The 15,360-nt window shown below is 32.7% G+C and overlaps 1 protein-coding gene across 2 annotated transcripts in view; it reads left to right on the forward strand.

The window, feature by feature from the left end:
• LOC143909923 (serine/threonine-protein kinase 32A) overlaps positions 1 to 15,360 on the forward strand; it is a 111,979-nt gene that overhangs the window by 22,165 nt on the left and 74,454 nt on the right. The window contains exon 1 of one of the 2 annotated variants that reach the window (XM_077428197.1): positions 1,365 to 2,035. The exons of the other annotated variant lie outside the window; for it this stretch is intronic. The gene's annotated coding sequence lies outside the window, so the exon portion shown is untranslated. Of the gene's footprint in view, positions 1 to 1,364; positions 2,036 to 15,360 lie in introns of those variants that run through there. 2 annotated transcript variants of the gene reach the window in all.

Genomic DNA, 15,360 nt, shown 5'->3' on the forward strand with positions numbered 1-15,360 from the left:
CGATGTACATATGTACTTATGTTCGTATATTGGGGTAGTTATTTCAGCCATTGTGGTATAATGTGAAACTAAAAATATCGAAAAATTATTGGATATCGGCTAGTATGAATGAATACAATAGGAAAATAAACAAATTATTTGTATCTGTTGTATTATATTTAATGCTGAAATCATTTTCCATTATAATATGCGTAGTAGATAAAAAATAAGCAATGAGTTGTTAAACGAAAATTGGATTAAGAGTTGTTTACATTTTATATCGTTAGCTGGTTATGCGTTTCGTATTATTAATGCGGTTCCCCTCGTAATGGCCGAAACTGCGTTCGCAACAAAGATAATACCCGTGTAATCTCTTTTAATGTTATCACATGCCCACACACATGCATAAAAGTTTGCACATAAAAATTTTATTTCTTAATTTTTTGTACTCAAATTAACAAAAATGGTACAAAAAGCATAAATATAAATAAAAAATAAAATAAATAAATCTTGAACCCATTATAATTTTCCATGTTTTTTCACACTAGTGTTTTTACCCGGCTTCGCTCGGTATTTGTAATATAAACCGCTTAAACATAGCCAATCTAATAGTTAACATTTTATTTGAATAGTTTTATTTTATTTAAATTTATTTGAATATTCATTTGTTTTTTTTATTAAATTGAACGTCACGGATTCTAGGAACCAAACCAACAAACAAAAAAAAATAGATACAAATTATATATTATATTAGATTACATCGAAACTATATATTATATGTTACAGTCAAAGTATATTTTGACTAGTCTAAATATATTTCATCTATCCCACGCAGTTTATTCATAACCAGCAAAATAGACTAGTGGTTAGCATATAATGCTTTGAACAAAGTAGTCACGGGTTCAAATCCCATTGGTTTCTGCTGGCCGGACCTTGGATTTGTGATTCCAGGTCGATCATTTCCTATGAGAGTTTGCCAATTTATCTGAATTTTATTTAAATGGTTCCAACAAAACAACCTTACCCATTTCCTCGCAAACTCTCGAGTTTTCAGCAATCTCGAATTAAAGTGAATTGTATAAAATGCTGCAAATTTACAAATTTGACCATAGATGTCTTTGTGGATGTTAATTGATATGTTTTTACTTTGTTTACTACTAATACTTGTATAATGTTTCTGGCCACGAAGGCGCATTGGGGTTCTCTGTTAGACCTTCCTGGTATAAATTAAAAATGAAAAATAAAATATGACACAATGAATTTACAATCTGACTGGTCAGAATCAGTCAATACGTATTCCGTTTCTTTCATCCACTTTTTGAAAATGATTAAAAAATACAGACTTTCATTGCAACCTGATTTTAATGCATTTTATAAATTAAATTATACGTGTACTGCTTTGTGTGAAAACGTCACTTGACTAGTAATTTGAGTCGAAAAGTCATATTTTTGTTTTGATTACATTATTAGGGTTTTCTTAATATTAAAGTATTTTCCATAATTCGTTATAGCAAGTAATACTAACGGGTTTTTGAATCCTACAGCATCCTATTAAAAAACCTGAACGGTCGAAATTGTCGTTTCTTCTCAACGTATAAAATTGTTAGTAATAAAAATAATAGTGATTTTCAAAATATAAAAAAATTACAGGAATTTAAAAAATCATTGACATGTAACCCAATTTATTGAATTATTTTTAATTAAATAGGTATAAATAAAAAATAAGTACATACATATTGTATGTGTATGAATTTTATACAAAAACAAATCAATTTAATAATAAAAAATGACCACTTAAACGAAAACCATGTGAAACGTATAAGAGGTTAGTAAAAAAATGAGAGTAAAAATGAGGCTGATCATCCTGGTCTTCAAAGTCCACGTTTCACATCCATGTAGTAACACTGTCCAGACGTAGGTCTTCGCGAATCTCAAACGCTTACGAAGATTGAGATGCTTGTTTGTAAGCGCCGCCTTCATTTTAATAAATGCTGTTGTAGCCATCTCGATGCGGATTCTTGGATCTTCATCTGGGTTGATGTCTTCATTTAGCCAGGTAACCATGTATTTGAATCTTTTTACTCTTTCTAACATCTCTCCATCCAACGTTAGATCACCAGTGTCTGTTTGCATTCTATCTACTATCATACATTTTGTCTTCTTTAGATCTATGCGCAGATCTCTTCGATTTATTTCTTGATGTATACGGTCTAGAGATCTTTGCAGGTCTGCTAAATTTTCAGCGACTGATGCCGTGTTATCAGCATATCTTGTATTGATGATTGTCTCGCCGACCACCTTGATAACCTCCGCTTCTTGGGGAGCATCGTGGAATATGGATAAAATATATTACAACATATATGTATATGTACTTATTACAAATATATACACTTTGAAGGTATTATATAACATACATATATTAACGTCTAACGCAAAGGGAATTATTTTTATGTACTACAATTTTGGAAATAATTATATCGCGATGGAATATTTCTACATCAAGTTATATTTTCTACTCATTTTTTGTGTGTTTTCGTTTTATTGCATAAGCGTGTTTTTGGCAAATCATATTTATGGGTGGCGACTTATTTATTTATTTGTTATTTAGACGACTCCATAAAACAACATAACACTTATCTAACTGTTCCTGCCAGATACTTCGTTTTGTTAACTAAATATCCAAATTTACCATCGCTATTTACTCGGAGTAATTTACTTAACTTTAATTTTAAGAATTAAGTTCTTGGGAGTATCTCAATGCCAAAAAAAAAGCATAGATAAAGTAAAAATCATCATTGGTAAAATTTGCTAGTATATTTATTACGCATTCAAAATGTATGCACCAAAAAAATGACCGCAATCATAAGTTTTCACCAAAGCTGTATATTTTTCAAGTGAGGAAGTTTTCACGGAAAATTCTAACTAAACCGTGACACTTTTCCCGTTGAATTATGTGGAGGGCGGTCAACAGTGGAGCCGGTGAAATATAGTCACAATCAATTCTTATAATTGAGTTAACGCTTGTCCTAAACGCGAACAGCGAAAGAAGAATTAGATAAGAATGATCACAACGATTGCGGCAATCCGAATAGTAACTGCCCTAATTAAGTATTTATGCCGTGTTTCCACAGCGAGTCTGTAAAACCCTCGTAAATATCAGAATTTAGTCTTGTGGGGCTTGAATTTCGAACGACTCTTCGAAACTTGAGTTACCCGAAATCGTGACCGTGTCGCTTTTGTTAGTCGCGTTTCGATGACGGACGGAAAATTTAATTAATTATAATGAGGCTGTATTATATTACCGGAGCGTCGTTTACAACGCGTGCTTTTCGCGTAAGCCGTTCGCTTTGCTCCCTCCTGACAAAAGCTGTGCGATTATGCAGAGCTCCAGTTCAGCAGCCCAGCCAAAGCTCGCGAGAAGCGAAAAACCATTGTGTCCGCGTGTTCATCCGCGCAACAATATATGTATGTCGCCGTATGACAGGTGTCTGGTATCGGATTAACTATACAGAGTCCGGTCCATTGGGCCGGTTCATCAGTGACCATCTCTAACTAGCAGTTGCGACGGGGTGCGTCCAGCGTGACAAGGGTTAGTTTTCAATTGTTCGTAATAACAGGCGACGAAAGCTGGAGACACACGCGCGTGACCGTTATTATTTACCAGTGTTGTATCCGATGAAATATCATCGCATGGGTTTTGGCATATTAAGTTATTAAATAAAAAAAATGAAAAGAAAAAAATTTACGTCTCTTCGGAGATGAAATATGAAGAGGCAGCGACAACAATCGAGTAAGATAATTAGCTCAAGGTGAGTGATCTTTTCACTACATGGATTTTGAAAATTCACTTTTAATCAAGTGCAAAAATGTGTGTTCTATACCACTAGTAGGTACATAAGTAAGTTTATTACTCATGGACCGAAAGTGGATCGGTGAATTTACCGGAAATCAGTGCTTCTACCGGTGAATAAATGAAATTGGAAAAACTTCAAATATTTACATGTACGACTAAATCGAAGTCTTTAAAATATTAAATAATCATTACAATTGTCCTATGTCCAATGACAACATTCATGTTAGAAGTCACTCTCTCTATATATATATATATATATATTGAGATTCGAAAAATCGAATATATTAGAGGCTCCTTCTTTTCAAAAAGAGTGGTTAAAGTTTGGAATAGTCCACCCAAAAATTTAGTAAATTCTGAAAACCTTAATATTTTTAAAAACCATTTATATGTTTTTCTTGATCTTAAACGGTTTTTATAATTCTTCTTTTCCAATATCTTAATTTCTTTCTATATTTATATTTTCTTCTAGTTATCAATTTACTGTTCTATTTTTATTTAATCTATGTTTTTTTATCTTTTTGTATTTCATTATTTATTTTTCTTGTTTAATTTTTCATGTCAATTTTTAGTATATTATTTTTATCTTGAATGTATATATTTTATTTTTTTCAACTTTTGTCCCAAATTCACATATATAAGGCCTGTTTTTAATCTTGTTTGATTTTTGTACTCAAAAGTTATGTTTGATTCGAAAACTAATTCGTAAGAAAAACGACAAATAAAAACGAAAATTGTAGTTTTCTTAAATACAATTTAAAAAATTTAGTATTAATTTACTAGTAAATCGGCAAAAAATTACCGGTTAGAGAAAATTACGGTAAATTTGGACTCTCTGATGAACATGTACCTGGAAGACCGAGCATCGCTCGGTAAAAAGACGCTGATAACATACGAATTTATTTTATGTAACTTTCTCGAAATTCAGCTGCTTAAAGGTCACATTACTTGACATACAGTTCGAAATGCTCGAAAAAAACAAATTATTGAATAGGCTGTTTATTTAATGTGTATCGAGAATTTTTTCATAACCGCTGTGAGTGTGTTTAATAAAGCAAATTTTGTTTTTGTTACTTATACATCTCAAATATACATATATCGGAAAAAGTCGTTGGATACTGAGGCTTACTTACAAACCGGAAAAAGTACTTATTTCCGAATACAATTTCCTATGGACGTAGAATGACGGTTCTTGTTAAGCTCACAATGTATAATTTATGAGTTATAAGAAAACCCCTCAGTGAAAGTAAAGCAACCCCATTTACCTCGCATAGGATTTTTTTAACCAAAATTGCTTTGCTTAAAGACTACGCCGCTTCATTAACTTATTTTTTGCTCTTCGTTCGCAATTATTGCTTTTAACCCTTGCCCATCGTAAGAGATACGTAGAAAAAAAAACAAGAAAATTTTCCTTTCAAGCCCCTGGCGGGTAGCTTAGTATGTATAAAACTGTACTTAATCAGTAAATGTGTATAAGTACAGAGGTTTTATTAATATTTTATGAATATATACATCATCACATATGTAGTATGAAAAGTGATAAATGTAAAATTTTAAAATTAATTTTAATTTATGTTGATGGGAAACTTATAGCCGACTATTATTTAACTCGTAGTATCATTTTTTCTGATTCGATGAACATTATGAATCTTTAACAACCTAAATATGTTCTCTTTATGACAAAGTTGAATAAACCTTATTCAGTAATCAAAAAATATATTAAAAAAACACTTTCCCATATAAATTTTTCATATGTACATACATTTATTAATTTGCACTCTGTGTTTTGATATATAAGTATTAATTTAAGATTGAAACTGAAGATTGCCATGTTTCATGTTATATTTATATATTACGTATACATAGGGTAGACTCGAGTCATATGTACATATTATATGTACTCTAATATGTAGGTTAGAGTACGTATGACTCAATAAACATAAGAATACTCGTAATCGTTTACGAAAATTAAATTTAGGGTTGGAAAATTAATTTCAACACCGTCACCGTTTTTCATTTTGACAAATTTGTAAACTCGAAGAAAATGTGATTATTTCATTGGCGTGGTAAACCGTTTTTAAATAAATTAAGCGGAAAATCGTTTTAGCGTCGCTGTTAAAATTGATGTTTTTTTTGGTAAAGAAAATCGATGGTATATTCTACTATACACTCTACAGAAACACACCAGGTAAGAAAGTGTTTAAAGTTACTCTCCATAGGGGGGGAGTGGAGCAAAAGCCACTAATGACCAGCATTTCACTTTCAATGGTGTAGAAAATTAGGGAATGCAACATTTCATAACACATTCAACCGTATAAATACAGTTTTTCTCAATCGTTTGCAAGGAAGTTTTCACTTCATACATTGCTTTACCACTTATTGGAAAATTCACGTTGAACAATTTTTATATTGATTTCTATTACTGTTGATAGAGCTTACATATGTGACATAGATAAGGATTACATACTTTATTTATTACGAAAAATTTAAAAAAATCAGTGGCCCCGGAGCGTCGGGGGCGCCGGGGGGAAGGCCCCGGGGTGCCGGGGGCATCGGGGGCGCTGGGGGCAAAGGCGTCGGGGCGTCGGCGATGCACAAAACGTAATTCGTAATTCGTAATCACTTCGTAGTTTGTAATTCGTAATTTCTAATTCGTACATCAATTTCTTTCCAAAACCAATCGATTCAATATCTTTAACTTTATTTTTATTCGAGTTTCAATTTCTTTTCGAAACCACCCGTTGAAATCAACGGGCCCAACACTAGTAATAATATAAATATACCGAATGACTTAATTCAATTCATTGTCCTCGATGAAAATCAGCTTTGGGACATTTTCACAAATTTTGAACACAATAAAGTACATAAGCGCTATCGAAATCACTTTACCACGCAAAAAATTCTAATGATGATTGATGAAACGCGTCGCACAAAACGGCATATAATCCGGAATTATTCGAGAGGACCGTCGTCACAGTTCGCCTTTGTGTCAGGACAATTTTAATTTATTACTGTCGATGGTCGTTTTCGACACGAAAAGCGATTTTCAATAAGCTTTCTCCTCGTCATATTATAATTCGAAGGATGGCGTACCGTTTTCATCCTAAGTAATATTAAAAAAAAAATAACGTGAATTTATTCCCTATCCGTGACGAATAATGGACCATGATTTAGTAGGATGTGAAATAAATTATGGTGTCGTCACTGTCGTGGTTGGCGGATCCGCTTAATGACTTTTTGTCATTAACCGTGCGTGTGATGCTTTTCATAGAAAGTCTGTGAAAAGCTTTATAATCTTGAATAATAAACTGTATGAAAGCTGCGCCGAGCTTCAATTAATATTTATGAGGCTCTTTTGTCAAGAAGACTTCGACGCAACATTTGTTATGACGGTGTTTGTACAACAGACTGATAGACCTCGACTTACGTCGCAGTTTTCAATACAGTGTCTAAAGCAGAGCTTCTAAAATTGGGTCCACGAGCAATCAGCTAGCATTTCGTGCGGTTCGTGATAAACTTCATCTTGTGTCAAGTTTCTCATGAAAAGAGATTACGTACATACAAGTTGTTGCTTTCATACTGGTTAATTTGAAATATGAAATTGAATCCTCGATTTAGCTGAGTAATAACGAGAGAAGTTATTCAAATATCATCAAAGTAAAGTATATTATATGTATGTATGTAGATACATACAAAAATACATATGTGTATGCACAATGAATGAAAAACCTTATTGTATGACAGATTGAAAGTACAATACAATTTGAGTTCGTGGTATACATATATGTACATATAATTCTTTACAAAATACACAACTAGTCATTTTTTGAGCAATAGCGTATGTATAGCGTCTATAGAATTTCTGAAAGCAAGTAATGAAGTTACATACTATTGTGATATTCACAAAGCTAGGATGTTGTAATACGGACAATTATCATACAATCAGGGGAGCATAGAATAAGTGGATAGATTTTTATTTTTGTTACTTTTTTATACTGTAGATTTCTATAATTGAATCGGTTGTATATTTTCTTTCCGAATGCCTAATTCAAAATTATTTCGAGTGGAGGAGATTGATTGACGGGAGAGAGAGAGTACTAAGTGAATTCCACTGGCTTCCTGTCCATTGAATTATGTATATTGGTTGAGAAAATTTCCGATCTCATAAAATTCGACGCAAAATTTATTAATAATACTACATATAAACTACGTAACCATTTTGTATCGACCAAGTGATGCGTAACCGTTTTTTTGTATCTGCGAGCTACTTTTGTTTATATAAACAGATCTTATGATGTATCAGTCAACGAACGAAATTTTGTTTTTTTTTTATTTTAAACTATTTGAACTATTCTGAATAAAGACATACCATAATAAACAAAACTTTCTCAAAAAGTCTATTTACCATTTTAAAAATATTATTTAAAACTCTCGAGTGGAATCAATCACAACTTTTTACTTTATCTATGTACGGAGTAACAATAGATGAAGTTTTGTGATCATGCGAAATTTCGAACTCGAGATTTTGACTGATTGAAACTCAGAATCGATTACTGATCACGTTTTCATGATCTAGAAAAAATGTGTGTGTGTCCGTGTATTTTGGAAATTTTTGAACACTGTTAGTCCTATCAAACTGAAACTCAGTATCGGTTACTGAAATTATTTTTTCCAATTTTAAGTTGACCAGAAATGGTACCTGCCCTTATAGGTGTCCTTTTTTTTAAGTTTTTGAATTCAATTATCTCCCAAACCGCTGACTGAATCGGACTGAAATTTTTTTACATTTAATAGAAATTATAAATTTCATACTCTAATATAAGTACTACTTTTAATTTACAGAATCAAGGTTTTCTATGTTTTTCTCAGAATCCTTTTAAGTTTATTGAACTGAAATTTCTTATCTAGAAGTTTAAGTTTAATACCAAGTTATGTATAAAATTTGGTAAGCATCCGTCAACCGGAAGTGGCAGTTTACTCTTGTTCGATTTTTTTCCACTATTTTTAAACATGTGTGTTCTCCACGAAAAAAATCAAGAATAATTCTTGTATCAATGTGATGAAAATAAAAAAAAATACTAAATTTAATAAACTGCAAGTGGGATTTTTTCCTCTTAGAAAGGTCAAAAATGTTGTTACCACGATTTTGTCCACACCCTGAACGCATCAAGATGAAATTTTCTATTTATTTTCTTTTTGTTCTAGCTTAGAGCTGATTAGATTTTGGTCAGAATTCGTAAACCGGGAGTAGTATTTTTTTTTTAAGCAATATTTCATTATTTTATTTTGACCTTTTAAATTATTTTAATCTTTTTGATATTTGTTGTGTATAATACTGATTTGAACAAAATTGAACAAAATCCGACAGCCGGAAGTAGAACTTTTGTCTTGTGCAAGTTTCCACACATTTGCGCTCAATTTGTATCGAAAATGCTGTCATAGCTATTAGTATTTCATAATGCTGCCGGTATGTGTGAATATGCCTGTACGGTTCAATATCAAATTCTGTTTTGTGACCTTCTTATATTCCTCAAATACATAGATAAAATCATGGGTTGGTCACATCCGAATTTTTTAAAGAGTCGTCAAAGCTTTGATCCTGAATAATTGATGAATTTGTTGTAAGCTGGAAATTGATCAATTATTATAATATTTTAACGATTTATAAGAACATATAATCAAAAGAGAAAAAAACTGGGCTCAAAGTGGATTCGTCTGAATCGGATATTGCTGTTTTTTACAATATTCATTTATTTCATCACTGCCACTTTTAAATTGACCATTTGAACAATTTTTCATTACGGTTATTTTAATGAAATATATCGTAAATACATATAGCTCAGTGGTTAGCGAATAATGCTAACAACTCAAAGATTCGAGCCTTGGTCCAGTGTTTTTGGCCAGCCTTTGAATATATGCGACTCCAGGTCGATTTTTTCCTCTCAGATTTATCTGATTTCATTGTTGAAACAGTCTCAAACCAAATTAGCACCATTATTTGGATTTAATTGATTAAAATTATATACATTTATATATAGTAGATACCCACGTATACACAGATTTATGTACAGAGTTGTCCATGGGTGTCGTTTTGGGGCAATCCCGCAATGACACCATGGTAAAAACAAAAAAATTAAATACAAAATTTCATCCACATTTTGCATAATTACGACGCAATAATACAGACTCACTATCAACAGTCGATGATTGCACGCTCACGACCCATCGACCAATGATCTCTCTGTGCTATGAGTACACGCTGTGTAAGCATATTCGACGGATCTGTTCCGTGCTTTATTCGGAGTAACAACGTTAAAGGAGCAACAAAAAACTACATACTTCTACCACAACTCGCTGCGCCGTTCACTCGGATTTCAAAAACCCCTTTTCATAATCACGCTACAGTATTATTGATATGCAAAATATTGTAACGTACGCCGCGGATTAAGCGAATAGAATCCCAGAGACTGTGTGACCGTTCAAAGATTATCTGTAACGGATATCTGTTAACGGATTAACTAAATGCATACCGTGCGACTGGTATAAGTGGGTTTTAAGGATTAGCGACAAGCTAATCAATGAAACAATGATTGCACTTCTCATACCGTGGGAATACATATCCGAATACGTGACTATACAGTAGGTAAACAGATTAGACGTCCTGAGAGATCTACCCCTTATAAGGCGGTACGTAGGCGATATCATGTCATTCTGGACTGAACACTGGCAATACGTGTATCTCCTGAATCATCAATAAATGCTGTGAAACGACTGTTGGCCGTTGACTTGGATCCTCCACCCACCCCTACGCAACAATATTAACTCGGATCTATAACGATTTTAAAATTATACTTTTTCCCGTCGAGGCTACTGCTAAATGTATTATTAGGAAATGTACCATCACAAATAGACATATGTACCTACATACATATACATATGTATGTAGTTCTATGTCGAAAAAATAATCCACCAAAGGCTACATCGCGATTCACTAGTTGAGCAGGAGTACCATAAGCGGACATATATAGGTAAGATCGATCGTTAGTCACAATTTTGCGTGAATTAAAGCATCTACAGAGTACCTATCTGCGAAATGTGATCTAAATTCGGCCCCTTTGATGGTGCAAGTTTTGACGAGGCCGATATTGTCGGTGAAGATATTACAGCCACCGCGACATGCGATTATGGGTCCGTCTTCCGCCTCACCGGTTTAATATTTAACGCGAGGCGTGTTAGACCCCAACATCCACAATGGTTCGTCGCATATTAATAAGGTCTTCGAGGACTGTAATTAGTTTGCGCATATTCATAAGCCGCCCCGCCCCCCTATCCCCTAATCCGAACTCACAAAAAAATAAATGTAGGACGTACATATGTATATATGTATGTACTAGAAGTGTAAAAAAAAATATTATATTGTACGTCTGCAGTTTGAAAAATTAGTTGCAGAAGATGCTGCAAAAGTTCAATCATTAAAGTGAAACTTCTTTACGGATGGTATGGTGGCTTTTGTGTGGCTGAACGTGGAACTAGAATTCGCCACGCTGAAAGATTGTACGAAACTACATACTTATGTATACTGGAACTATGGAGATGGTGCCACATCGTCCTGTTTCCACCCCCAACCGACCCCTCCTCCTTTTTTTCAACGTTGAACATTTCAACATTTCACGAAACTAAAATGGGATGCTGGGAAAGCTCTCACCTCCCCCCTCCCATCTCCCCCTGCGCACATCACCCACTTGGAGAAATGTCTGATAAACCCGTTTCTTTCCTGCTGAAGTTTTACTTCTATAATATGTGGCAGCTTGTTATATTATCAAAAAAAAAACGATGAATCAATGCGTTTTTATACAATTGAATTTAACAGCGTTGAAAATTTCCCATGACAACTAACAATGTTTATGAGGCAACAAATTAAATGGGCAGTTTAATTAATTTCGGTATGTATATAAATCAGTTTTCAGCCAATATTTAATAACAAAATGGTAAGTATTATATTATTACTAATGGATAGTACAACAATCTGACTTAAATTTGCCAGAACAAATAGCAATGCCTGTTAGAAGGAATTTTCTATCAAGATCTTACCAATCTTGTGTTGATATCAATCAAAACGGCGACCATCACCGCATCGAAAGTCGAAAAATCGAAAATGTTCGTTTACCAAGCATACATATGAAGAGCTAGTAGTATATATATATATATATATATATATATATATATATATATATATATATATATATATATATATATATAAACATATATATCAGTGGCATGCGGTAAAACTTTCTCTCCCCCTGTCGTACAGCCTTACTTAATTTGCGCAGGATACAAGAGGAACAAGAGAAACAGGCTTTTCCTCCCGTAACCTGCCCGCGCACATGTAGTAAAGCTGTACGACAAAAAGAGAGAGATTTTCACCGCATGGTGAAATTTCACCGCTGATATATATTATATATACATAGTACCGTTTACCATGCATACATTCTTTTCGATCTTTCGACTTAAGATCTTTCGATTTTTGATCTTTGCTTCCGATATTTGCTTTTTCGATCTTTCGACTTTCAATGCCGTAACCCGACCCAGTTTTTCACACATTACATAAAAATTAATAAACTCTTATTTAAAATTAAAATTAAAATTTATTTCGTTCGTAAGTTATATGAAAAAGAAATGATAAAGGCTTTCGCCGCTCTTTGTAGAGTGTAGTCGAATAACGGCATGTCACTGTTTCATATATATGTACATATGTTGGGATTCAAAGCAAATTTAAACTTTTGAACTTGTTTGTTATAGTGAAATACATAGCGTACTCGTGATAATGTATATTTGTTTTTATTTTTGAATTTTTGGAAGCAAGTCTATTTTACGATATGTGAATTCGTACTGGACGTTCATGACAATTGCTCAAAAAGTCAAAAACAAATTTCCCAAGAGGCACACCTCAATTTATGTAGATCGACAAACATGTTTTAAGATTGTCGAATAAGAGAAATTAAAATTTCGAGCGGAAATGGTACGACTTTGAGATATAATAAGAAACATGGAAAAAAGCATTGTGAATAATTTACATAGAAATTTTTCCGAGAAAAGTGCAAATTTAATTAAAAAGTATTCATCTTTGTCTTTGTACTGAAATGGGTTTTATGGGAACACTGTCTTGTCTTGTTCACGAGCTTTTGAAAAAGTTGCTAATTACAAAAATGCTCAATTTTAATTAGCTCTTCGCAAAAAATTGCCAATGTAACACTTCTTTCGTTCTGTCACCTAATAAAACGATTTACGATTCGCGTTAAAAAAAAAAGTCATTTGAATTTAATTATTTTTATGTCCGTTTACTACCGTGATCGGTATCTATCTAATTAAACGGCTCTTTACTTTCCCATCTGCAATAAATATATACACATATTCCTGGAAAATTTAATTAAAATATCTAATGAAAGTTTCAAGATCAAAAACATTATTTTGAAGCAACTTCTACATATTAAATGTCTACATATTAAATATACTTAGGTTCTTATACAGTCAAACTACACATACTCTTAGTGAGAGTCAAAATAATAGGTCTTCACTTCGTAAAATTTCATTCCAGTTGAGTATGTAATGTACACTGCTAAGATTGTGAAAGCATCAAGTCTAATATGATTTCCTTTTGTGGTAAAAGGATTTCGGGTGAAAGCTTTCTTCTCTATAACGTAGAATAACGAACTATAATATCTTTCTTATGCTAAAGTTACAAACAAATAAAATGAATTCAATAAATTGTTCCAGATAACGTACATATGTATATATTTTACAAAATTTTACAGTCTTATTTGCATGAATTCCGAGAAATTAGTTACACTATTTTGATTGAAAAATGTAATACATGTATGTAGTGTAATATAGTCGGCTATAAATTTCGTTTCGTTCGATTTGTTTATTTCTCACTTTTATGCAAATGGATCGGAGGCAAAAAAGTTTTCGTCGATTTGTGCAAAAGTTGGAGGAAAAACAAATTTTCGCACCCCACCTGGTATCTTCATATTGTTCGCGAGCGGGAATAAACATTATAATTGGAATACATTAGAACTTCTCTTCCGGAAGAGCGAATTTTCCTGTCGCATCCGGCACAAGAAAGCCTCATATTTTTGTTCGCTTTGTCTGCTTCTCATTCAATTATGTTCAGACGCTGATTATTAACAGCGACGACAATGAGAAACTTCGTGTAAATAGCTTAAATCAACATCAGGTAAATTCGATCCTCGATAATACAATTTATCACTTCGCACAATACAAATGAGTCATCCGAACAAATCAACTTGAGTGATTACTCTGAATTTGGTGTATTAAATTGAATTTTTATGAAAACGATTGCGACTACATCTATCAGTTCTAATTATTAACTGAATATTTTCGTATGCATATACATACATACATACATACATTGTATATACATACATATGTGCATGAATAAAAGAAGAATAGTACAGTGCCGGCGTTTTGAGATGTTCCGATATATTCTGAATTCAAGAAATAATTTATCGGCCACCGCAAATACAAAAAGGAAAATTTAAGGGTCAATCCGTACCCTTTTGAATAAATGACAAATAAAGGAAACCTTGAATATTGAGAGGTTTGCTGAGAGGAATTTTGTTCTAGTATACTTGACACAATCGATAAATGTACCCATGTCCACTAAATCTATAATTAGAGTTTTATTTTCACATTATTAAAATCCCAAGTATTTCAGCAGACTATTATTTAAATTTAAACAAATGGTTTATTCGAGATTACAGCATACATATATTCGTTTGCATGAACATATGTATGTAGTAGACAAGTGTGAAATATTGCATTTGTGTCACGTTGTCATAGCGCAAGACTGAGACAAACTCGCTGTGATTTAACAAAAAGGCAACATACAACCTAGAACCGTACAACAACGACCTCGTTAAGGGTTACAAAAGTTACAACATATTTCTCTTCAAGATATGTACATATCTCCCCCGACTTTGCACAGTAGTGTGTAGCCATTTTCAAATTGTGAATACGCTGGAACAGTACTGTGTTTTTGAGAATTGGTGTTTTATTCCTACTAATATACTATAGCTCCAAGTCCTTTGAAAATTTTTATTATTCCTCTTTAAAAATAGCAATATCGCAAATTCCTTAAAGGAATCTGCGATATTGAATTTTTGTGAAAAATGTTGGCTTAAGTGATGAGTACTTCTTATATTATAATATGATGTATATATTATAGTACGAATTTAGGGGTTCCAAAAAACCGCCCGAAAGGAAAAGCCGGTTTTCGATTTTTTTACAAATAAAAACCCTGTTGGCCGGCTTTAGGAAAATTAAGATTTTTTTTAGTTTATTTATTTATTTATTTATTTATTTTAAACAGACCATTGTGGCATAACAGGAATTCCTAAAGCGCCACAATGGTCAAAAAATATAACACAAAAAAGAAAAAAAACAAAATAACAATTAAACATAAACATAAATACATCCATACATACATAAAAAATAGCATTTAATAATAACAG

This window comes from Arctopsyche grandis, chromosome 3 (genome assembly GCF_051622035.1).
Source record: "Arctopsyche grandis isolate Sample6627 chromosome 3, ASM5162203v2, whole genome shotgun sequence".
NCBI lineage: Eukaryota > Metazoa > Arthropoda > Insecta > Trichoptera > Hydropsychidae > Arctopsyche > Arctopsyche grandis.